At 38.1% G+C, this 25,734-nt stretch overlaps 1 protein-coding gene across 7 annotated transcripts in view; it reads right to left on the reverse strand.

Moving 5' to 3' along the window:
- The window catches only part of znf536 (zinc finger protein 536), a 551,541-nt gene that overhangs the window by 517,302 nt on the left and 8,505 nt on the right, over nt 1-25,734 (reverse strand). For 6 of the 7 annotated variants that reach the window (XM_048606048.1, XM_048606053.1, XM_048606047.1 and 3 more), the window contains one exon: nt 22,403-22,519. The exons of the other annotated variant lie outside the window; for it this stretch is intronic. The gene's annotated coding sequence lies outside the window, so the exon portion shown is untranslated. The remainder of the gene's footprint in view (nt 1-22,402; nt 22,520-25,734) is intronic. 7 annotated transcript variants of the gene reach the window in all.

Here is a 25,734-nt window from a genome sequence, read left to right on the forward strand (position 1 = left end):
CCTGGCCTGCTGTGTTCATCCAGCTCTACACCTTGTTATCTATAACTTACTGTTCTTGCTATCTCTCAGAATAAGCCATTTCTATGGTGTAGTACAAAGCTCCAACATGTTAAGAAGTTTGTGTATTTGATTGGGGCCCTGCTCTGAGTTGCCTAACCTATGCTATCAGGCAATAAGGGTGCTACAATTGTTCTTAATATGTTTGAGTTATGAAAAGTCAAATCAGGATTACTGTTTCTGACTTCTATTGAATGACCTCTGCTGGATATGCATGTGGATAAACCAGCATTGGAGGAGCAACAAGTTCAGCTGTCTTGGTCCCTGTTGTCAAATATCCTTTTGGCATTCACATTTTAGACTTAAGCACGTGAACAAGCTGCCAAGGTAAGGTGCCAGGAACAAGTGGAAAGGAATAGATGCCATAATTCACCATCACTTGGTAAAGAGAAGGACAAAAGGGGAAACTAGAGGGCAAAATATAAAGAGTGAAAATTATTTAAATTGCAATTTGCCACAACTTTTAAGTAGCTCAGTCAAATCCACTTCAGTGAACAGAAATCAAAAATACAAAATCTGTCACTGTTTGCACACGTTGTATTCATTGCTACTAATGGAATAATTTTGGTTGCAAATTCCTTATTTTCCAAATTATGCATTTTGCCATGCTTACAGCCCAAATCACACAGTCACCTTCTGCGTAACATGCTGCATGACTTCTGTTATTTATATAATTTGCCAAATTATAGCAACTTAAAAGAAATTAACTGTATGAAACAGTGTGTTTTGGAAAATTTTCCATTCCAATTAAAAGTAGGCAAGTAAATGTGCAACAGAAAATTATTAACATATTACTGTGAATTCTTGATAAGCTAATAAAATGTCGTGACAAACTGGTTCTTCACTCAACAGGAATTGACTGTATATCATTTGGAATGTAAGCTTTTGCATAATGTTACTTTGCAAATAGATATTCTTATCAGACCATCTGCTTCAGATAGACTGTGTTTCTGCCGTGGCATAATATTTCTCAATATGAATTCATGGAATGCAGGCTTTTGACAATTTCTTTCAACCACTCATGAGCATTCTTTCCTGTCTCATTCTAGCTGGCAGAAGAACATATTATCAGTTGAGTGGTACACTACATGTACCCTCCTGTTAAAAGACGACAGATGGATAATGATAACTTCAAAACAGAGCACTGGGGAGGAGACTGAGCACTTGACCTTTAAATGTTTACTCCAGGGGAATGACACTGGTATATATACTTGTAATGATAGAGACTGAAGAATGTATATTTTGCAACAACAATCACTCTATTCCGTTTCGACGTAGACCATTTTAGATCATCAACATTTTTGCTACAATGTATATACTAATATTTATCAAAGACTGTTTTCTGTAAAGCTGAGATCGTGCTAGAGCTGAATTCTTGTCGTCTATTGCAAAGAACTGGATAGCCTGGGCCTTTATGGATAATCAGAATCTCAAGTAAACGTAATCAGGCAGAATCAGTATAGTCATTGGAATTAATCCCAAATACGATAAAACTAACAAGATGGTTTTTGCACTGTGGGAACAGGCAGATTGCCAGTGTCCTTCTCAGGTCAGCCACCCAAAACTTAAGATCAAATCCTCCAAAAGTGTTTCAAATTAACCATAATACATTTGTTTTATGTAAACATTAACAAAAGCCTAAGGAACAATCCCTCAGTTACATCAATTATGTGCCATTAGTTTTCCTGAAGCTGCTGGTCAATTTTTGTTCATTTTCTAGATTGCCATGTTGATTGCAGCATGTATTGTGCGGGTGACTGAACAATCTCTCAATTGCAAAAAAAAAGACAGTCTGCGAATCTACCTCTTAAGTTAATTGAAATCAGCAATTTTAAGTTAAACTCAGGTTCTCTCCAGTAAAGGATAGATTCTGCAAGTACCATATTGTTGAAATGATGTGACATTCTTAAAATAATCAACACAAACCATATTAATATGTCCCTTGACTCTGGAACATAGTCAGAATTGACATCAAACTATCACTTCTTATACTAGTTCCTGCTTCATCCCTAAGCCACGTGTGGTAGTTCGGATAATGAGTCCCAGTTCACAAGCAATATTTTTTCCTTTAGGGCATAAGGAGGTAAATCACCATTTCCTTAGATATTGTTTAATGACAACTGATACGAACATATTTAATTTTCAATCAGTTGCCTGTGGCTAGCTACAATTCTGCTCAGTAGCCTTAGGGGACTATGTTCCACAATTATAATTGCAAAATCTGATTTAAAAAAGCCAGACTCTGATTTCTATTTAGTGCGATTGTTATCTTTGTGACTTCCTTTGCATGAACTCTTTTAACTAACTATTACAGTATAACAAATCATTACATTATGTAAAAACAAAATTACTTTTTTTTCATCTTGTTCTTTTGCAAACAAATGTTTTCCTTTTGAATGTATTGCTTCCTGTTTTAACTGATATGGACAACCAACATGCTGGTTATAAATGCCGAAGCCATTTAACTGCTGCTAGAGATAAAATTTAGAACATATTGTACAAAAATGTGCAACACTCAGAAAGAAGAAACAAAAAACGTGACTGCAGCTTTGAGTTACAGCTATATGTACCTAGGTTTTCCAGTCGCATCACAGTGAGTTTCCTGGTACTTCTGAAGCAGACAACACAAGAACTGTACTTTGGAAAACAACTGACCCATATATGGGCTGCTGCATACAAATTAAATGACAGAAGAACAGCCCTATAGCATGTTTCCTCCAATTTGCCCTGTTTGTACACTGGACAGCTAGGGCTGCTGCAACTCATTAGGTCTGGCAACTATCAGTTGAAGTGTCAAAAGAAGGGTCCTCAACAGTTTTCCAGAGATGGACTTGTGCAAATGCTCTCAAGTCGCGCACCCACTCAGAGCAATGTGATATGCTTTGCTCAAACACTGAATTTTTCAAACTGTTGAGTGTTTGCCTTTTCTGCCCTTGCTCAAGCCTTTCAAAACTTAGTATAATAGGTTTTTAACTTACTGCAACTCTGTAAATCCTTCCCTTGGGGCCCCCAGAATGCAAGACAAACCTTCCTGAAGCCAAGGTTTACTGAAGTTGAAAGATTACTGGCCTGTCTCATCACATCCCTAACCCCTATGTGTCATCAGATAGCCTAGGCAATGATATGCATCAGACCAAACCCCCTCAAAATACATTAAGAAGATATTAACTCTTATTTTAAAGGTAAGTGTAAAGCGTTGCGCTCTAGGTGCAATTTGATTGGTCAAACTACTCGACTTTAAGCAAAACACACTTTATTTTTACACTACAGTTAAAATACAGACAAAATAAAAATAAAAGTAAAGAATTGGCTTAACTGTAACTCTATTGAAATGCTCAACAAAATAATATACATATTAACTGCTGTTAATTAATTATTCCAATATAGTAACATTCCATAAACACACCATTTGCAAAGGCAAATTCAGTAAAATAGATGATCTCACAGGCAATTCTAGCAGCAGGAAGAGAACCCCAGCTTTTCCCTGTGACAGAGAGAGGAATAAGAGCTTCCACATCCAGCTTCAAGATGCTAGCAACTGCTGAAAGCTAAAACTTAAAGTCCTGGTTCTGTAGGAGCTCGGCCCCACCTATCCAAGCTGCTTCTATTGTTCCAACTTTTTCAAAAAACCCAAAGCTTCATAACCTGGTTACTTTATTGGCTTTGAGCAAACCACTCAACACCTCTCTCTCAACTTTTCTTTATAAACTAAACCAGGACAAAATATACCTCTTCAAGCTATAGTATCATCACAGCAAGATTTCTCAGAAAGTCCACAATTATGAGTTCTGCTTAATTCAGCCATCAACCTGATTGGAAGTTAGCTTTTCTCATAGAGAAAATTGTGAATGGATGCTATTTTAAGTGTATTCTCTTGTTTATGGGGTAAGGTTGGTATTTGAGGTTTGAATGTTCTGATACTGTTGCTTTCATCATTCTAGCAAAATCATTTCCACCCCAGTGGAAATGTAGTTTCATCTATTCGCTATCAAGATGTAATGACAATTTAATATTTTAATGTTACTTTAAATAAATAAACTGGTGAAGTGATCCGTCAAGAATGCTGGGAGCAGTAGTATACTGAAGTGCTGCTAAATTCGCGTATCCAGTGATTTGTCCCTTGTTCTCACTTTGTATTTTTTTTATCAAAAACATAAGATTTGGTAAAATAGTGCTTCATGAGAATGAAATTCCTCCTTATAAATTCAGCTTATTGAAGTTTAACAGACCCTAAACGTGTAAATCATTGATGGGGGGAATATTCAGCTGTTGTGCGGATGTTAAATGGAAATTGAATCGAGCTTCTTTTACACGCTTACACTGATTTTTCAATGAGAAGAAAAGTCAGGTGAGATGTACAAATGGCAGTTGATCTATTACTGCCAACTCTTTATGATGCTGAAATTGGACTTCACCCCCAACGAACCAACCTCTCCTCAAAGGTAGTTTACCAGATCCTAGTGCCACTGGAAAAGAGAAGATATAACAGATAATACATTTATAATGAACGCAAAATAAATTGTAACACATTATATAAATTCAAGGCTGATGGTCTGTCAGACATACTTTCTAAAGTGCTTAATCTGGAGGAAAATGACAACCACACCTACAGGATTTTACAATGCCCCAGATAATAGGTGCAAGATAAAAATATCTGTTTGAAAAGTAACTTGGCTGAAAACGCTAAGAAAATAGATCATGGCTGACCTTAAGAAATAATTGTATTAATATAATCTAAAGGATACCGACTTAAAACAGAAGCAAATTGAAAGAACAAAACATTCTTGTTACTAAGTAATAAGAAAGTTCCCTTCCTGTAATTCCTGGCTGACAGGGTTGGACAAACAAAATGTTTTAAACAGAATGAAGTTCAAATCGTTCAAAGAAACTAAGGGTGACTAAAAGGTTGAATATCAAGCACATACTTATTATGAAAATAGAGTGCATTACAAGGCTATTATTGCATTGAAGGCTTCATATGAGTTTATGATTGTGATTCAGATTTAGCTTTGAAATCAACTTCACTTCTCTCCCATTTATTATATATTTTTCATACTCTAAAAGTCCTTCCCCTCTCATCCCCTTCATCCTATACCCAGCTGAAAGCAATGAGTCCTTGCTGGAACCTGGTTCACGGATATTTGGCACAAACCAGTTCCTCATTCAAGAGGTCATTCTTCTCATGTGAACCCACATGGCATGCTCTTTGCAATATTTAACCATCAGGTCATCAAAGACGAACATACCCTTAGTCTTTAACTGCAACCTATACATGCAGACTTTTCACCAGGAAGTCATTGGACAGTCATCTGGAATAGAAGGCCTTGCTAATTTGCCCTTTCCCAACCCAATAGTGAAGTAAAGAAGCTGAAAACATGTTCCCGGTTGAAAGGTTAAGAGTTTTGCATTACTCACATTGGCATGCAATAATATTTCTGTCATTGGCAAGTAGAATGCAAAGGGTTAACACACACTTATCAGTATTTTGTCTACAGCCTATTTAATCATTTGGTTTTTAAGGTAAAACTGTAATGGAAATTGAATCGAGCTTCTTTTACACGCTTACACTGATTTTTCAACGAGAAGGAAAATCAGATGAGATGTACAAATGGCAATTGATCTATCAGTGCCAACTCTTTATGATGCTGAAGTTGGACTTCACCCCCAATGAACCAACCTCTCCTCAAAGGTAGTTTACCAGATCCTAGTACCACTGTAGCTGGTAGGCATGCAACATATGCATTCACTTCAGACACAATGAAAGAGTGTTTGATATCAAAGCATCAATTTTGCAAAAACCTAAGCGTAAAAATAAGCTGCTATGTACTGTATGTAAATTATAAATTATGTATAATGGAGATTAAAGACTGAGCACTATTAATACAACCAACTGACTAGAAATGCTCTAGGCATTCGTCCACAGTTATGGCATGCAGATAAATTCTAAAGTTTAAGCGTTGAATTCAAGCATTTTAAGTATCTGAAACTCAAATTTCTGTTACTGTGACTGTAGTTTCTTTGTAGTATATGAGTTCCAACAACATGTTGCAGCTGTGCAGGACATTAGTGATGCTACTTTTAGAATATTGCATTCAACTCTGGTCTCCCAACTATAAGAAAGATGTTGTTAAACTTGAAAGGGTTCGTAAAAGATTTACAAGGATGTTGCCAGGATTGGAGGGTTTATAGGGAGAGGCTGAATAAACTGCAGCTATTTTGCCTGGAGCATCAGAGGGTGACAGGTGACCTTACAGAGGTTTATAAAATCATGAGGGGCATAGATAAGGTGAATATAGCAAGATGAGAGAGTTCTTCTTTTGCTGCAGTTATTGCTGAAGTAACTGTTATTTTGTACATTTTTAGCCAGGTAGAAAATGTTAGGTAAACGTTTTCATCTAGCTTACTGGAAGTTGAGCAGTCGGTTACTCTGACGAAGTACCTATACTGTCAGGTTGATGAAGGCTTTTCCTGGATGGTTTATTAATCCTCCTGTCATTTTCATCATGCTATGATGAGTGGTCTTATTTTCTCCTCAGTAGCCTTGTAGAAAAGCATTAAAATGTAAGAACAGCAGAACAAGCATGGAAACCATTTTGAAGATATTAATTTGTAGAATTCATGCTGATATCTGTGTTTTACTTTAAATTTACAAATATGAATCTCTCATTAAAATTCTGACTATCTATATAACACATTCATTAATACATGTAACTTTGATATTTTGAAAGACCAAAGTGTGAAGGCTAAAAGCTCCCTTGGCAGCTGTGATTTAACCTTGTTTCCTTTTCTTTTCCCCTAATAGTTAACATAGATATATAATTTGTAGTTATGTTTCAATGTAAGCAAGGATTTGTTAATGTGCAGTTATGTGCTGAACTCCTTTGACAGCAGTCCAGTTGGGTCCAGTGGCTAAATACACAGCATGTCGTAGCATAGAGATACTGACAAAGAAGAGCCCAGATTTATGCCATGGTCTGAGTTGAGTTAGCTGAGCAGAACTAGAATTGCTTTTCGCGAGATGCAAACAACTTCAATCCTCAGACGAATTGGTTGTTTCATTCCTGTCCAATGAACAAAAGCAAGGACATGATTGGGCTATGTAAAAAGAATCTTCTGTAATCAAATAATTTACATAAAATGATAATCATTTCACATGCAATCAACTATGAAGCTGTATCTTATCTGAGCCATCTTCACTTTCTGGAGAGAAGAGAACATGCTAAAGAAAACTGAACTTAAACTTATAACTTAGTAGTTTATTGAAAGAGGACACACTCAAAGGCAGAATTATTGCAACAGAAACAATTCACTAAACTTGGTTGTACTGGAACTAAAAGATTTGAAGGGAAAATTGGCACAAGGCTATAAAACATCATTTGAGATTTCCAGTAATTGTGAAAGACACTTTATTTAAACACAAGTCTTTCTTTTAGAAAAAGAAGTGCTCGCCTCTGACAGAGTAGACTGAATGTCCCCATAGCAGATTTGAATTTACAATGTCGAAAAACTGGTTTTAAATTATTAGTTCACAATGTAATTATTGATTAAAATTTTATACATCAAACACATGATTTCATTTAAACATATAGGATTCTTAAGGGGTTCAACAGGATAAATGCTGAGAGGATGTTTCCCCTCACGGGGATTCTAAGACTAGAGGGCATAGTCTCAGAATAAAGGGGTACTGATTTAAGACTGAGACGAGGAGGAATTTCTGCCATCAGAGGGTTTAGAGTCTTTGGAACTCCTTGCCATAGAGAGTTGTAGTAACAGAGTCCTTGTGTATATTTAAGGCTGAGACAGATAAATTCTTGATCAGTAGGGGAATCAAAGGTTACAGGGAAAATGCAGAAAAGTGTACGTGATAGAAGTGAGATCAGCCATGGTCCTTTTGAATGGCAGAGCAGGCTTGAGGAACTGAACAGCCTGCTCAGGTTTCTATTTATTGTGGCATTACAAAAGAGATTCTATTCACGGACAAAGTTATAATTAGTCTTTCATTAGAAATAAGTAGATTTTCGTGCAACAGAAAATGTTCCAGGTGCCCTCCATTCCAGGCTGGTGCAGCAACAGCCATGGTGATACTAAGTAAAAGAAAATGATAAATGATCCAACTGGTCTATAATCCATTTCATTGTCAGTCATGTTAGGATGCTGCATGTACCATTTTACCTTCAGTGTTTCACCTCCCTCACATGATTGAATAGATCCAATTATGTAAATTGTACCAAGTCTATTGGGATGACAAACTCATATGCTGAATATGTTTTTCTTGGTTTGTACTTTCTTACATCTTTAACCTAAACATGTTTTGCAATCTATTGATTGGTAGAAAAAAATTATTGACTACAATTTATATTCAATTTCAGGGGATACGTATTATGCAAACATTTAACTAGGTTGCTCAAATAGCACGTTTTTAAAATTTGATTTAACCATTTAGATTTATATCAATATTTCTGAACCAGAAAGTAATATCAATCTCACAATTTGTTGACTCGTTCAGAAACTTTTTTTAAAAAAACTACAGATGTCATTCTTCTCGCTTTGTAAATTGCTGTAAATTTGCTGTAAATAACTCATCAGCATACTCTGAAAAGTACAGTGCTCAAAGTGTTAAGGACAAGCTGGTATATTTGTTTTGGATTTTTAAATTATGTTTAAACAATTCCAAGCATCCATGCATGTGAATAACATCTTTAACATTTTATTGTGTTTATACATTTTAGAAAGCTTTCGAAGTTCCAAAGTAGAGTCAGAAAACAATTTTAGGCAGTAAATGGGTGATTAAAAACAGATTCGGAGCTGCATGACAAGTGGGTGGTGAGCAGGACTGTTATCAATGTTGCACAAGCAGTTGGATATATTTAACTCCTCCGAGTATCTCTTCAGACTTCTTCACATTATAGGCAAAAATAATCTTTAGATTGATTTTCTTTGCTTCTGAACTCCAATTAATACCTTTAAGATGCTTACCTTCAAACAATTTCAAGGTATTTGTGATGTTCTATGCTGAGAAATTCCATGTGATAATTCCATGGGGAGGCATGGTGGTTCAGTAGTTAGCACTGCTGCCCTACAGCACCAGGGACCCAGGTTTGATTCCACCCTCCGACAATTGTCTGTATGGAGCTTGTACATTCCCTGTATCTGCATGGGTTTCCATCGAGCGCTCCAGTTTCCTCCCAAAGTCCAGAGATGTGCAGGTTAGGTGGACTGACCATGCTAAGTTGCTCCAGAGTAATGCAGGTTAGGTGGATTAGCCATGGGAAATGCAGGGTTACTGTGTAGGGGTGTGGGTCTAGGTAGGACGCTCTTTGGAAGGTCATTGTGGACTTGAGGGGCCAAATGCCCTGCTTTCACACTGTAGTGATTTTATAAGTGCTTCTCCTCAAAGCAAAACTAGCAAGGACAACCATAACTTATAAGTAAGTAGTAAATTATAGTATTACTGTTCCAAAAAGGCTTACTACATTTATATATATCAATCAAAAACAGATTTTAAGGCAACAGTCTTCAATGGTCTTGTCTTTGTGAAAATGAATAGTTGGAAGTTGATTAAATAAGCAATAATGCAAGCTGAAATGTTTCTTCTTTACCCAATGTTTTCTTTGCAGTTAGAACTGAGTAAAAGACCATAACTGACTCAAATTTATTCAAGGAACCCAATACCCACTCAGGTTTTGAAAAATGATTCGAATGGAGTGCAATTGGAGTTTAAAAACTGGACATCACTGTTTAAATCTCTCCAAATTTAAGGAACACAAGCACTGAACCACCTAGAAGACATCTGCAGTTATCCTCTTGATCCTCGTGGACAGTGAGGATGGTTATCAGAAATTGCAGCAGGATCTTGATCAGCTGGGGAAGTGAGCCGAAAAATAGCAAATGGAGTTTGATATAGTTAGTTTGAGGTGCTGCATTTCGGAAAGTCAAATCAAGGTAGGAGTTGCATGGTGAATGGTAGGGCTTTAAGGAGTGTAGTGGAACAGAGGTACCTTGGAGTTCAGGTGCATGGTTCTCTGAAATTGGAGTCACAGGTAGACAAGGCAGTGAAAAAGGCTTTTGGCACACTGGCCTTTGTCAGTCAGGGCATTGAGTACAGAAGTTGGGAAGTTATGTTGCAGTTATACAGAACATTGTTGCCTGGAAAGAGTGCAGAAGAAATTTGAATGTTGCCAGGACTCAAGGGACTGAGTTATATGGAGAGGTTGGACAAGTTAGGAAAATGTGGAGTTCTTCATTTTGGAATGGAGAACAAAAGAACAGAGTATTATTTAAATGGAGGAAAACTGCAGAAGGCTGCAAAACCAAAGGGACTTGGGGATACTTGTGCATGAAACACAGGAAGCTAGCACACAGGGGCAGCAGATAATTAGGAAGGCGAATGAAATATTGGCCCTTATTTCAAGAGGGTTGCACTGTAAGAATGGGAACTCATACTGCAATTATTCAATGTGCTGGGGAAACCACACCTGGAGTACTGTGAGTAGTTTTGGTCCCCTTATTCAAGGAAACGATTTTATTTTATTGGAGATAGTTCAGAGACTTATCCGCAAAGTTAAACAGGTTGGGTCTCTACTCACTGAAATTTAAAAGAATGAGAGGCGATCTCATTGAAACATATCAGATTCTAAAGAGGCTTGACAGGGTAATTGTTGAGAAGATGTTTCCCCTCATGGAAGAGTCTAGGACCACAGGGCATAGTCTCAGAAAAAAAGGGGCATCAATTTAAAACTGAGATGAAGAGGAATTTCTTCTCTCACAGGGTAGTGAGTCTTTGGAGCTTCTTGTCACAGAGGGAATTGGGGACACAGTCTTGGTGTATATTCAAGGCTGAGGGCATATATATTCTTGACTAGCGGGGGAATCAAGGGTTACCAGGAAAGAGCAGCGAAAGTGAATCTGAGGAATGTTGAATCAGCCATGATCATATTAAATGGCAGAACAGGCTCGAGTGATCAAATGGCCTGCTCCTATTCACATTTCTTATGATTTAAGGTCTTTATACAAATACAAGTTGTTGTTGACAGGCTCACACTAGTGCTAATCTCTATTGCAATGTTGTGATATACATTAGATTATATAGCATTTTGTCAACACCTCCTGGACAATTTCTGTGTCTAACCTCACCCATTTCCTTAGGCGGGTCTTAATGACATCAGAATGAACCCTTTAAGATAATTGGTAGCCGGTGTGTGCAAATTTTTAATGGGAACTTGTGTTGCACCATGCGCCACCTCGTTCCCTGTGCAGCATATTCCTGCACACTGAAGCAGCTTACAAGAAACGTTGCAGGCAAGTTCGAGTGACAATCAGCTGCACCATACTTCAATTTTTATTTGGCATTGCTATTGGTATTAGTATTATTCCAGTTCTCAAAATTCGCATTGCAGAGCTGGAGGCTCACTAGAATTGATTGAAAAATCAGAATTTTTGAATAAAAGCAAAGGTTTTTTTTTTAAAGAAGTACATGATTAACATTGCCACTCATTGTGTTCCAATGTGACATAAACAGCAATGAATCAAGGACCTGCCTTTTTGGCAGAACACACATAGATTGGTATTCATCAATTTTTAAAACTCATTCTGGAATGTGGGCATCACTTGCCTGGTCAGCATTTATTGCCCATTCCTAATTGCCCAGGAAAAGTGGGACATGGGCTGTCTTCAAGAACCATTATAATCCATGTGATGCAGGGGCACCAACAGTGCTGTTAGAATGGGAGTTCTAGCATATTAACACAGTGACAGTGAAGAAACAACAATATGGTTCCAAGTCAGGGTGGTGTGTGATTTGAGGGTAACTTGCTGGTGGTGCTGCCAATGTATGTCAAAGATAGAGGAGTAAAATTTGAAGGTGGTGGATGGGGTGCTAGTCAACTGGATGATTTTGTCCTGGACAGTGTTGAGCCTCATGAATGTTGTTAGGAGTTGCACCAATCCAGACAAATGGTTTTGTATTATGTAACTGAAGGCAGGCTTTGGGGAATCAGGAGGTGAGTTACATGCCACAGGATTCCTAGCTCTGACATAATCCTCTGGACACAGTATTTATTTGCTAATCCAGTTCAGCTTCTTGTGTATGGTGACTCCAGGACTATGATAGTGGAGGATTCAGTGATGGCAACACCATCATATGTCAAGGGGCAATGGTTATATTCTCTCTTGTCACTGGTCATTGTTGGATACTTGTGTGCCATAAATGTTACTCGCTGCTTATCAGCCCAAGCCTGGATATTGTCCAGGTCCTAATACATTTCAGCATGAAGTTTTTCAGTATCTTAGGAGTCAAGAATGGTGATGAGCATTGTGCAAATGTTCAATGAACATCCATGCCTAACCATATAATAGAAGGAAAATCATTGAAGAAAAAGCTGAAGATGGTTAGGCCCAGGACACTACCCTGAGCAACTCCTGCAGAAATGTCCTGCCACTGAGATAAGTGGCCTGTAACTATCACAACAATCTTCTTTCGTACAAGATATGACCCCAACTAGAGAAGACATTTCCCCTATTTCCCACTTATTGCACTATTGTAGGGCTCCTTGACGCCACATTTGGTTTATCATAACCTTGGGCTCAAGGGTAGTCATTCGCACCACTCCTCTGGAAATCAGCTCTATTGTCCGTGATTGCACCATAATCAGATCAAAAGCTGAGAGGCCATGCAGTACCCAAGCTGAATATTAGTGAGTAGGTTATTGCTGAGCAACTGCTGCTTGATAGCACTGACAACAACACTTTACTGATCATCAAGTATGTGTTGATGGGCCCATAATTGATCCAGTTAGAATTGCCCTGCTTTTTGTGGAAAAGATGTACCTGGGCAACTTTCCACATTACTGGGCAAATGCAAGTTTTGTAGCTGTAACAGCTTGGTTAGAACCATTTTTGGAGCAAACATTTTCAGAACTTTTGCAGAAACGTTGTCTGGGCCCATGGCCTTTGCTGCATCTAGTACTCTTTCTTGGTATCACGTGGAGTAAATCAGGTTGACTGTGTAATGCTGGACACCTCAGAAGGAAGCTGAGATAAATGATCCACTTGGTACTTCTAACAGCAAATGTTTCCAAATGCTTCAGCTTTGTCTATTGCATTGATGTACTGGGTTTCCCCACCATTGAGGATGAGGGTATTTGTGGAGCTTCTGGCTCCTCTTCACTCTTTAACTGTCCACCACCATTAATGACTGGTTGTGGCAGGACAACAGAAATTAGGTCTGGCCTTTGGTTGTGGACTCAACTAGCCCTGCCAACTGCATGCTGTTTCGATTATTTGGATGAAATCTGTCCTATTCTGTAGCTTCACTAGGTTGACATCTCAATCTTGTCTAGTGCTGCACCTGTCATGTCCTCTGCATTCTTCGTTGAACCAGGTGATGGGTAGAGTGGGGAATATACTGGGCCATGAGGTAGCAGATTGTAGCTGAATATAATTGTGCTGCTGATGACACAGCACTTCATGGATGCCCAGTTCTGAGTTACCTAGATCTGTTTAAAATCTGTCCCATTTATCACAGTGGTAGTGTCAAACAATACAATGGAGGGTATACCCTCAATGTAAAGAAAGGACTTCATCTCCACAAGAAGTGACGATCCCCAAGGCAACTCGTTTCCAACTATATACTACGGTGACATTTGCAGCTCTGCTAGGTCTGTCCTGCCAATGGCATGATGATGGTGACATCTGGGAAATTGTCTGTTTGATCTCATTCCAGTGATGGTTTCATGGTTATCATTAGACTAGATTTTAATTCCAGATTTATGTAGTGAATTTATACTCTAGCTGCACTGGTGGTATTTGAATCCAAGGCCATAGTGCCTCCTGATTACCTAGCCCAGTGACAGCACCACAATATCAGCATCCCCCTATGGTGACCAGATGGCAACTAAACCATTTATGGCATCAATAACGAAAATCATTCAAGTGGACAATTACATTCTGCATTACATTCAAACATTTTGATTAACTTTGATTGAGTTTTGAACTGATAATCAACTTATCATTTGGTGTACGTGTAGCAATTATGTTCGTGATAATCTTTCAGCGTGACTATGATTATCTGCTGCTTACTTTGAGTAGCTGCTCACTGCTGTCTGTCAAGACACAATAATATTGAAAGACATAAGTGGAGTCAAACTGATGCATAAACTGCACATTTTGTATGACATAAATATCCACACCATTGGAAAACTCATATCTATGGTTATTATTGGAAGTTATAAAGTTATGAGTATTACTAGCAGTATCTTTGGGATGTATGGCCTGTACACCAGCAGTGAAACTCACATATCACATTACTCATTTGTGTGGAAGGCAAAACATCTCTTTAGCTTGATGGCAGCATTCTATTTGTGGAGAAAACACCTTGCGGATTTACTGCATTGTAGAAATGGGAGACAGATGGCTTCACTATAATTCAAATTTCTGAGACACCATCCCCATCTGGGTAATCTGAGGTGGAATAGGCACTGATCTGGAAAAAAATTACCAGATATAGACACTTGCATGAATTTTTGCAATATGCAATGAATGATGATTTGATTGGCACCATCATTATCATGCAGGATATCTTTGATGCGCCCAATCTTAGCAGCAAACTTATACTTTGAGCAAATGACTAGGACCCTATTTACAAGGTTGCTAATAAGATCGATTTTGCAGCATGAGACTGTAGGACTTTCAACATATATATTGACCAATCAAATTAAGCTTTTGGTAGATCGTCGTTAAGAATCTGTTGTCAAACTTAATTTGATTGCTCCAATGTTACGTCAGATATGTAGGCCTTGCCATTCCTATGACTGGCACACCACATCAAACATCATATCCCATTGAACATTCACAACAGGCAGCATACCTCTCATGCTCAACCAGCCCACGCATACAAGCTTCAGAAAAGTATATCCTCTTTTAGATGTTATTCTGTCATTGGAAATCATTTATTAAATAATCTGGACTGTGTTAAGAGTTACACTGAAAACCGATTTACCTGCCTGGTCTGAGAACTAAGATGGAGAGTTAACTGTTCTAAATGCATCTCCAGTTAATCAGCAATCTCTTCTCATGCTGTATAAAATGGTGTCTCTTTTTCCAAGTCTGATTCTGGGGTGCTTGTTCTGATGTGTGCAAGATGAAATGTTTCAATTACTTGGCCTTTTTTAGCAATACTTCAGTTCTGCACTACCATGCATTTATGAAATAATATCAGTGAAGCAAGTTAAGTACTACTTGAACATTTAGCCTCTTCCAAAATTGTACCAAGGGAATCTGGATGTTAGAGAAACCATACTTTGGGTATGTTTTAAAGCAAAGGCCCCCTCTTCATGGTCAGTTGGGCATTAAGGTGAGGTAGACATCACATGACACAAGAAGAAGAGCAGAGAGGTCTTTCAGCCCACTCACCAATAAATAATCAAGTCATTTGCTTTTATGGGATCAAATTTTGTACAAATTGGTTTTTTTTCTTGTCATAATTGCTATTACAAGATCATAAGAAATAGAAGCAGAAATGAGTCATTTGGCCCATCACTGGTCCACCATTCAAAGGATCATGGCTGATCTGTTTATGGCCTTACCTCCCCTTTCCTGTCTAGTCCATATCCCTGGAACTGCTTGTCAATTAAAAGTGTAACTGAGACTTGAACGTATTCAACCTCCACTGTTCTCTAGGGAAGAAAATTTGAAAGACAAACAAGCCTCCAAGAGAAGAAATTCCACATCTCCATCTTAGACGGGAGATTGCTTGTTTTTAAGCTGTGTTCCTTAGTTCTAGATCTGCCAACAACAGTGACTCGCTTCAAAAGCAATCCTTTAATTTTCATGTCTTTGCTGCATCTTGAATTAATTTTAAGACCCTACATAAGTGTAATAGCTTTGATCCCTGAAATAACAGAAAGACCACACAATCTTATGTTTTACTTTCAGAACATCTCTTATGATAACAGACCTCAAATTAGTGGATATTGCAGAATGAGTAGAACCGCTAACAACTGCAGTATTGTGACATAAACATTATTGCAAAATGTTAGCAAATATTCAGCAAAATAACCTAAGATTTAACAAAACTAAAGTTACTTCAGCAAAAAGTTGCAAGTGGCATGTCACCTTTGTGAAAGTTCAGATTTTCTCACAAACATATTTTTCATGAAAGGCACATCAGTATCAAATCATTTGACAAAAGTAAAAAGTTTCATCTCTCCTAACTGTATTTCAGCAACACAAGCCATTATCACATGTATACTAATATCATACTTCTGACAAGTGCACTGGACTCCTATTAGTTTACTAGTATTACATTTCCCAACAGGTACACCAGAGTTATATAATCTGACAGATATATGTTTATCACATCGTATGATAGCCAATAGTAATGTTATACCTCCTAACAAATATACCAGTTCACAGTAATGCAAGCATACTGCTTTGTAATGTTCCAAGAAGAATAGCAGTGTCAGGTTTCCTGGCATGTATACCAATATCAGATTTTTCAATCAGTACACCAGGATATTATCCCAATGGAAATAAAGCTGTCTGAAGAATCTAAATGATTGCCAGATAATGTTGTTACAGCTTAGTTTGGAATAGGTTTCTGTTATTAGACAACAATGAACAGTGTATAAAGTGAAACAAACTGTTGGTTTCATTGTAAACTTACTTTGTACTTTCTACTAACACAAGTGGTTTGAGAAAACAGGTGATAAGTTATCTATTTTGCACTTGAATATGTTAAGCTACCCTAACACATTTTAAAGGTCTATTATGAATGAATGAATGAATGATTTTATTGTCACATATGTCTAGGAAGATACAGCAAAAAGGGTTTTGTCGCCACAATCCGGCGCCACTTTGAGTTACAAAAAAGAATAACAAGAGATTACTTAAAAAGAGTTCATCTTCTGTTCAAATTGGATCTCAAGCACAGCTCCAGCGCTTCTCTATGATGTTCCGAGCCTCAGGAATCCCCGCTCCGAGTACAGTAATGACGATGTCGACGTCCCTGAAGACCCCAGCTCCGCTGCTGTCACCTCGCCAACACCAGCACGAGTTCCTGCTCCAGGCCTACCACATCCAGGAGTCCCTGATCTGAGCACCACCATTACCAAGACTCCAGGTTCCAGGCTATAAGTGCCCAGTCTGGGCACTGCCGCTGCCACTAGGAGTCTCGATCCATGCCACCAATGCAGCAGCTGCCACCCCTCCAACATTGCTTTGGCCTCAAAGATGAAGAAAGAAAAGAAAAAGAAAAAAAGAAGACGAAAAGGAGAGAAAGAAAAGGATGCCGCCGACCTGCAGCAGACAGGGTCAGGAGCCCTACCACTACCTACCGTGCCGGAGCCACCACCTTGAAAAATTATGAAGATAGGTGAACTGACATTTTCAGTTTCGGGCACAGATGGACACAATGTTTAGGGATGTGACCAAGAGTCCATTAAGGTTACACAAATACAACTTAGGTCATAGATGTGCAAAAAGTGTCCGTGAGATATGCTCGAATTCAAAAATTATTCACTGTCCATTCGACTCTGCTTTTTTTCAGGGACAATGATTGATCATTTGATTAAAGAAATTTTTAAAAAGTGATTTCAATAAATTGTACTAACACTTCAATTGTAGTTCACAGTACTAACTGTGCAAAAGAACAGGCATTCTTCTTACAATTGGTTCAGCACAGTCATTAAATAGGTCCAAAGTCAAAAGGGAGTAATTTTGCCTTCCATGTATTATTGGTTGTTATTTTTAAATTATTCATAACTAAATTTCAAACAAAAAATTATTGCATTTTTGCATTAAATGAAAATAAATGCAATATCAGCAGCATATATTACACAGAATGCAAATACATGAGTTCAAGGAGAATTATTGACCTTTGATTAATTTCAATGTTTATTATCCCAGTAGCATCAGATACATAAAATATTACTATTGTTATTGTGGAGGTCTTTTTTTCATTATTATTACTTTAATTTATTAGCACATTTAGACAGGTTAATCCAATTACACAAGAAGGCCAGTCTAACATTGTTTTGTGGTCTCAAGATAATTAAAAAGAACAAATGCCCAAGAGGCCATCTGAAAAAACAGAATGCATAGCCAATATAAAAATTGTAACATATTGTAATGAACATATAACGAACCTAGTAATTCTCTCACATGTTGAAATTATGTCCACTATAAATGTTACACACTTCAAAAAACTGTAATTGTTCACTCTCAATTGCTATGATTATCATTCCGAGCCATTTTCTTCAAATGTCTTTCCCTTTGTAACCAAAACGTAACCATTCTTAAACCTCGCTGACTGAGGTGCTGCTTTTCCCTTCAATTGATGCTACTTTCTGGATCATTTCAGAAATTGATAACATTCATCTGTGCAAACTGAATTATGCCAGTTGTTACTTCTGCCCAAGAGGGAGAGTTTTTCTAACATGTTGGTCTTAAGCTAAAATCCCAGCTAGGAACTATTGACATTCATTCTGTTAAGTGAGATGCATTACACACTTAACCTTGCACCATTCCTCATTGAAATCCTCAAACATTTAAACTGCTGGTCTACAAAAATCTGTCTATATTCAGAAAAATATCTATGAATGCATCAACATACCTTTACTGTATGTGAACGTGTACAAACATTCCACATTAGCTTTTGCTAACAGATATTATACTGCTGACTAACATAACGTTATGGCATTTATGGCAACATCTGGAGGAGATGTAAACACTTTAATGCGCTATATATACTTGCTTTAAGTACATCTAAAGAGCTGTTGGGTATATTCCCCTTCAACAATAAAATGCCTTAAACAGGGTCTTGTGCATGGATCTGAATTACAACAGTGATATCATGACCATGAAATAGACACAGTTTGAAGACTCAAAAACAGACAGTAGATCATGATGCATGATTAACCAATTGCTGTTGCTTCTGATATTGCCTACAGATTTAAACCTCGCAGCCTGCAACCAAGGCTAACTCTATGGTTGAGTGACTGCACATCTGATCAGGGACACAAAAATCACTAGAGGCCAACACAAGTGTAAGCTAGCTCAAACTCGGCAGGCACATTCTGGCTGGAATAGGTTGTTAAATCAATGAGAAAGCACATCTGGGAAAGGTGCAAAAATCACACATCATGGTAGAGAGCAGGCACCAAGATTTTCCAATGCTTAATGGAGGCCTTGGAATTGCAAGTAAGGAGGCATTTCATCAATGCATCCATGGGAGGTGTGTGGCAGGGGGTGGGGGGATGGAGAAGTGCAGAAAGCCCTCATGACAAATTTAGTGAAGTCAGTGAGAGCAGATTCCTGCATTTGTCAAGATCAGAAATCTACCCCTGAGGCAGTACCACAAGAAGTTCAGTGACCTCATTTGAATGCCTCCAAGACAGGATCTGTATGGGAATGGTACACTTTGCATAAGTGGAGTGCAGTCAGAGTAGGATATAGGAGAGTGAGCTTATGTAAAGTTTTCTGCAGAGACTCAGATATGTGTTTGATATAAGTGTACATAATAAGGCTAATGGACACACAAACTGAAATGCTTAGTGTATTGACAGGCCTGGCAAAATTTCAAAGGGGCATGGAGAAGACCAGTTCCCTTATGGCCCTAATTCACCGCTTTGGTCAGAAACCACTATGCGAGTCAGTAACGGAGAAAAGGTAAAGTGAATGACTGCTACAGGATAGGAAATTGAGGTTATATTCACTGATACAACACAAAGATAAGTCTATCACAGAAAGATCAGCCAGAATATGGGTTTGTACATAGGAAATCACGTCTTACAAATTTGCTTGAGTTTTTTGAGGAAGTAACCAAAAAGATTGATGAGTGCAGAGTGGTAGGCGTTGTTTACTTGGATTTTAGTAAAGTTGGCTCGACAGTCGGTGACTGAGGGGGAGGGTTGTTTTTCGGACTGGAAGTCTGTGACCAGTGGGTGTTCTACAGGGATCAGTGCTGGGTCCACTTTTGATTGTCATTTCTATAAACAATTTGGATTAGAATTTAGGAGGCATGGTTAGTAAATTCACAGATGACACCAAAATTGGTGGTATAGTGGACAGTGAATAAGGTTATCTAAAATTACAAAGCAATCTTGATCAGTTCAATCAATGGGCTATGGAGTGGCAGGTGGAGTTTAATTTGATAAATGCAAGGTATTGCATTTTCGTATAGGGCAGGACTTATTGAATTATTGGCAGGGCCTGAGGTAGTGTTGTAGAACAGAGAGACCTGAGGGTTCAGGTACATAATTCTTTGAAATTTGCATCACAGATGGATAGGGTGGTTAAGAAAGCATTTAGCATGCTTGCCTTCATCACTCAGACCTTTAAGTATAGCAGTTTGGACGTCCTGTTCAGGTTGTATAAGACGTTGGTGAGGCCTCTTCTGGAGTTCTGGTTGCCCTGCTATATGAAGGATATTATTAAATTGGAGAGGGTTCAGAAAAGATTTACCAGGATGTTGCTGTGAATGGAGGGTTTGAATTATAAAAATACGCTGAGTAGGCTGGGACTTCTTTCACTGGAGTTTAACAGGTTGAGGAGTGACCTTATAGATATTTATAAAATCGTATGTGACATAAATAAGGTGAATAGCAAGGGCATTTTCCCTACAGTGGGGGAGTTCAAAACTAAGGGGCATATTTTTAAAGTGAGAGGAGAAAGTTTAATAAGGATGTGTAGGGCAACTTAATTTACACAGACAGTGATTTGTCAGTGAACTGCCAGAGGAAATGGTGGATGCAGGTACAGTTACAATAGTTAAAAGACATTTCCGTAAGTACATAAATAGGAAGGGTTTGGAGGGATATGGGCCAAACACAGGCGAGTGGGACTAGCTTAGCTTGGTTGGCGTGGACTAGTTGGTCCCAGGGTCGGTTTCCATGCTGTATGACTCTATAATAGATATCTAAGTTGCCTTCTCCCTCCTTCTGTCCTCCACAGCTGGTTGTCATACAGCTGTCAGCAAGGCCTGCTTGTTGTAAAGCATGCAGCGAACCACATTAAATTTTGATATGCCCTCTACCAAGTTGCACAGGGCTCTTCCAGAGTAATCTAAGCTTCAGAAGTATTGCTTAAACACACCAATGATCTGACCACCTTTTCTGCAGCAACATGGCTTCTGTTGTACGGTGCTCACATGTGCAGGGCTTGTGTGCTGATGTCATAACTACCTTATCAGTAGATTTCCCATCACTAATAGCATCCCCTCTGATTCAATTTGGTGACAAAATGCAAATAGTAAAACTTACGTATATATAATGAAGGCATCATGAATACCTCAAGGCCACTGGATCATGTTGGAATTATAATAGCACCCATTGTATTAAGCATCCATATTTTGCAATCTTTGTCTTTGAAGTAAAGCTTCATGTTCCATTCATGGAATCATAAACAACTCCACAACTTTGTTGTGAGGTTTAAAAGCAGATGCTGTCAAAAGTTTTAAACTGAGCAACTTTTGCAATACTTTTAAATATTTACTAAAACCAATTCTGCACCTCCTAAATAATATGTTTTTCCAGTACAAGTTAAAAGTGACATGCAGCACAAACAGGACTTAAAATACCACAAAGCATCAGCTCTCTCATGCCAGTGCTGTTTAATGAAACTTAGCAAACTAACCCAATTTCAAACTAATTTCTGGTATACTGAAATGGAATACCAAAGTGGCCTGGCAACATGAGTCTAGACATTCATTTCACTGATGTGCCCACAGGTTTAAGTCCTGCTGGAAGATGATGCTACACTCTGCCAGCTGTGCTTACATTGTAAGTTTTATGGTAAATTGAAACTCTTCAACTACTCAAGATTGAAAATTCAGCATATTTGGCAGTGGTGTCACTTGTGCTTAAATCCTGGGTCATTGACCTCTGAATAATGACCAGAGTTACGCAGCCTCTTCAACAATGTAATTGCTTTTCTTGAAATTGCAGATGACAATCAGACTTCAAATGAGGATTGCACATCAGGATTAGCATATGAGAGAGAAAGAGGACCTTGTCTCCATCTTCTTAACCCGATTTGAGATCTCATAAAGCATTCAGCCCAAAATGCATATTTGACTTACATTTTATCCTTTTTTGTCCCTCAAAGAAGATGATGGGGAGGGGGAGGGGTCAGTGATAGTAAAGATTACAAAAGTGAGGACAAAGTTCAATCTCACATGAACTAATAACAGACAGCGACATGCAATTGAATATAAAATATCAGACCTCTCCCCATTTTTACAAGCCTCTCCAGAACATGAAATTCTATTAACATGCACAAAAATGATCACACCAACTCCATTGAAGATTTGACAATAAATTTATAAATACTAAAACAGCATCAGCTGTCTCACCGTAGTTGAATTATATGTCTTGCCAGCCAACAATAGAACAGTTCTGATAGTGATTATGCCAAGACTCAAATCCTAGATCGTTCCACAACTCAATGGTACTGTGTCTTAGCAGGTAACCTACAGTGGAAGAAGAGTAGCAAAACAAAGGGAGAAAAATATATCAAAATAATTATTGTTAATTCAATAGTAAAATCCACTGACAAGGAAGTATTTCATTTAGAAACATGATCAGTTATCACCTATCACGTGTAATTGGAGTATAATTTTCTGAGTACTTACAGAAGGCTAAAAAAACTCAGATAAACCGCGGACACTTTGAAAAATATAGTATGCTGCTTGCACTATTCTCTCCATAATTAAAGGTTGTAGCTTGAATCCCCAATTCATGAATTAAGCACATAAATTATTTGATACCTCTAAGTGAGTGTAGAATTGTTCAGGATGGTGTATTTTGATCCTACCTCTGGACCTATAAACACAACATACTATTGAACTATATGAAGAAGAGCAAGTAAATTTCCAGATTTCATGGACCGCCATCCCTCAATGAAAACCAGTTAACTGATCACTCATATGTATGTAGTTTATGGTATCTTGCTGTACATGGAACGATTACTATAGATATCCACAAAATAAACAGGACTGCATTTCAATATTTTTGGACCTCCTGATGACATGGTAAGGAACTATATAAACCAGTCTCTTTCTTTACATCTTAAAATGTTCTGTTTTGTAGGCCAATTTAATTTTAACTGCATTTCATGCATTCCAAACAACATACTTTACGAAAACACAAAGTTGAAATTTTGCAAAATGCATAATGCTTGAATAGTCAAGATAATAAAGAAGTCCCCAAATTTGATTTTTTTTCTGCAGTATAAGGATTGCAATTCTAGTTGTGAATTCTACTTGCTATCTAATAAACATATCTTCTATTGTCACTTTTGATAGAATTTAGCACAACACATTGAAAAGAGTATCATAGCACAAAGCACCATAGAATTGGAGGGATGTGGATGAGCAGGAATCTTAGCAGCAGAAACCAGTGTCTGAATTAACAGCTTGTGGGATGGCAATGAGATGGCGAACCTGCATCAATTGAAAGGGAACTTGTGATCTATTGATACCACCTGTCAATTCCTCTCCAAGGCACTCATAAGCCCAACTTGGAACCATATTGCCATTCCTTCAGTATGTTAAAAACCTGAAATCTCAGCACTGTAGCTGGTGCAGTACCACATGGGCTGCAGTACCTCAAAATGGCAGTTCACCATCACTGTCCGATGAGTAATTAGAGATAAGCAATTAATACTAGCTTAACCAGTGGTAGCCCCATCCTATGAATGAACAGAAAAAGGCTGTTAACATCAATGCAGCTGACCCTTTGGGATTAAGCAACTGGGCCACTGGATCCCTGACAAGTGAAAGCTGGTAGCATTGAAACATGAAGTGGAAGGATCTGATGGAAGGCTAGACATTTCACTGCTACATTCCACAGAAAGTCAGAAGGACGACCCAAGAGCAGCAAAGCTTTGCGTTATAGAATATGGTCGCCTATCATTGTTTTTAATTGAGAGTGATCTTACTGTACTCAGGCATGGAGTAAGATTTATTTTTATGACCAGGGTTGTTCAGCCTACTTTTTTTTTTGTGGAGATCCCAATTGGCCACATGAACAGAACAGTTCCAAGGTGGGTAACTGCAGGGACTATAGATACTATTAATAGTGAACGTAACAGTCCTTACTGCATAACAGAAGTTGCTGACTCTTTCCTGCCTCTTCAGGAGTCCATGTGACTTCCTGCTCTGTCGGCAGGATCCCATTTCCCTGGCTAAATAATGTCCTATGTCATTGCTATATTCTGTCCTTCATCTATTAGTGGTACCCATGTCCATTTAACTCCCCCATTTACTGGTCACTCTCTCAGGCTGGAACAAACCTTTTGCAACAGCAACATCCTATTTGACCATGGAGTGTGCTTCTGACTCGTACCTACACAATCACAAAATTCTCTAACATGGTCATCTCCAGCCCTATCTCATCTGTGAGATATCATTATTCATGCTTTTCTAATTATTTAAAGACACTCCTGTCTGGCACCCCATTTTCCACCCTCCATAAACCTGAATTTATCCAAATTCTACTGCCTGTATTCTAACACAGACTAGGTTCCAGTTGTCAATTACCCCTGTGCTTGCTGACATATATTGATTTCTTATCGATCAATGTTTACATTTTAAAATTCTCATTTGCCAGTTCAAATCCCTCAATGGTTGCACCTCTCTTTATCTATGAAACTTCCTTTGCCCTACATGCACCTGCAATCCTCAAAGTCAGTTTCCTTTATTTCAGTCACTGCTTTTATGCTACCATTGGTGCGATACATTCAGCTGTACAAGCTCCAAGCTCTTGGATTCCCTTCATCTCTGTACACCACCTCTCTCTCTTCCTTTGAGACCCTCTTTAAAAACCCCCTACTTTAGGTGAACTATTAATCAACCATACTAATACTTCCAACTTTGGTTTGGTGTCACTTTCTCTCTGATTACACTGTTTTGAAGTGCTGTGGGATGTTTCCTAAATGAATGGTGTTAAACAAATGCAAGTTGTTATTGAAGTTTCCATCCTTTAAAATGTGGTGTTTTCTAATGGGCATTAGAATAAATATTAATAATAATAAAACTGCTCTTATCTTTCCCTTGCAATATATATTTGCTCCCAACTTCTGATCCAAAATATCACACAGTCAACAACACCAAATTTGCCACAGTTAACCTCTGGAAAAAAGCTGGTGGCTTTACCATATCCAGCAATTTATTTTGGGGTTGTCATTAACTGCACAGAATGTGTCTGTCAGGAGCTGGTTCATTAACACAATAAATTGTATAAAAGTTACTGAGACTTGCATATGTTTCTGATCAAACGATTTGATTATAATACAAATTCACCAATGCTAAGCAACATAGGTAAAAATCTTGTGGGAAAAGACTATTTCTACAATGGAGCCATTGATTTCTTTTATTTCTATCCTTGAGAGAAACCATGTACAATAATGCTCTGGTTCCACTATGCTAGATTGACTAAGAGATCCCACATAAAAGTCACACATGGCTATTTATCAAGACTGATTAAGCTTTACAATTTTTTTTAGTCCAAAATTTCAGTTTCACAATGGCCTGTGCATAAGCACTGTATTCCTGTTCAAAGAACTCTGGAATCAGTTTCTGATTGATATCAAATATAGATCAAGAATCAGAGAGAGAACCAGCTGAGGAGAAAATTCTCACAAATGGAGGACTGAGCCTAACCAGAAGAACAAAAACAAGAGTAT

This window comes from Rhincodon typus, chromosome 15 (assembly GCF_021869965.1).
Source record: "Rhincodon typus isolate 14 chromosome 15, sRhiTyp1.1, whole genome shotgun sequence".
Lineage (NCBI taxonomy): Eukaryota > Metazoa > Chordata > Chondrichthyes > Orectolobiformes > Rhincodontidae > Rhincodon > Rhincodon typus.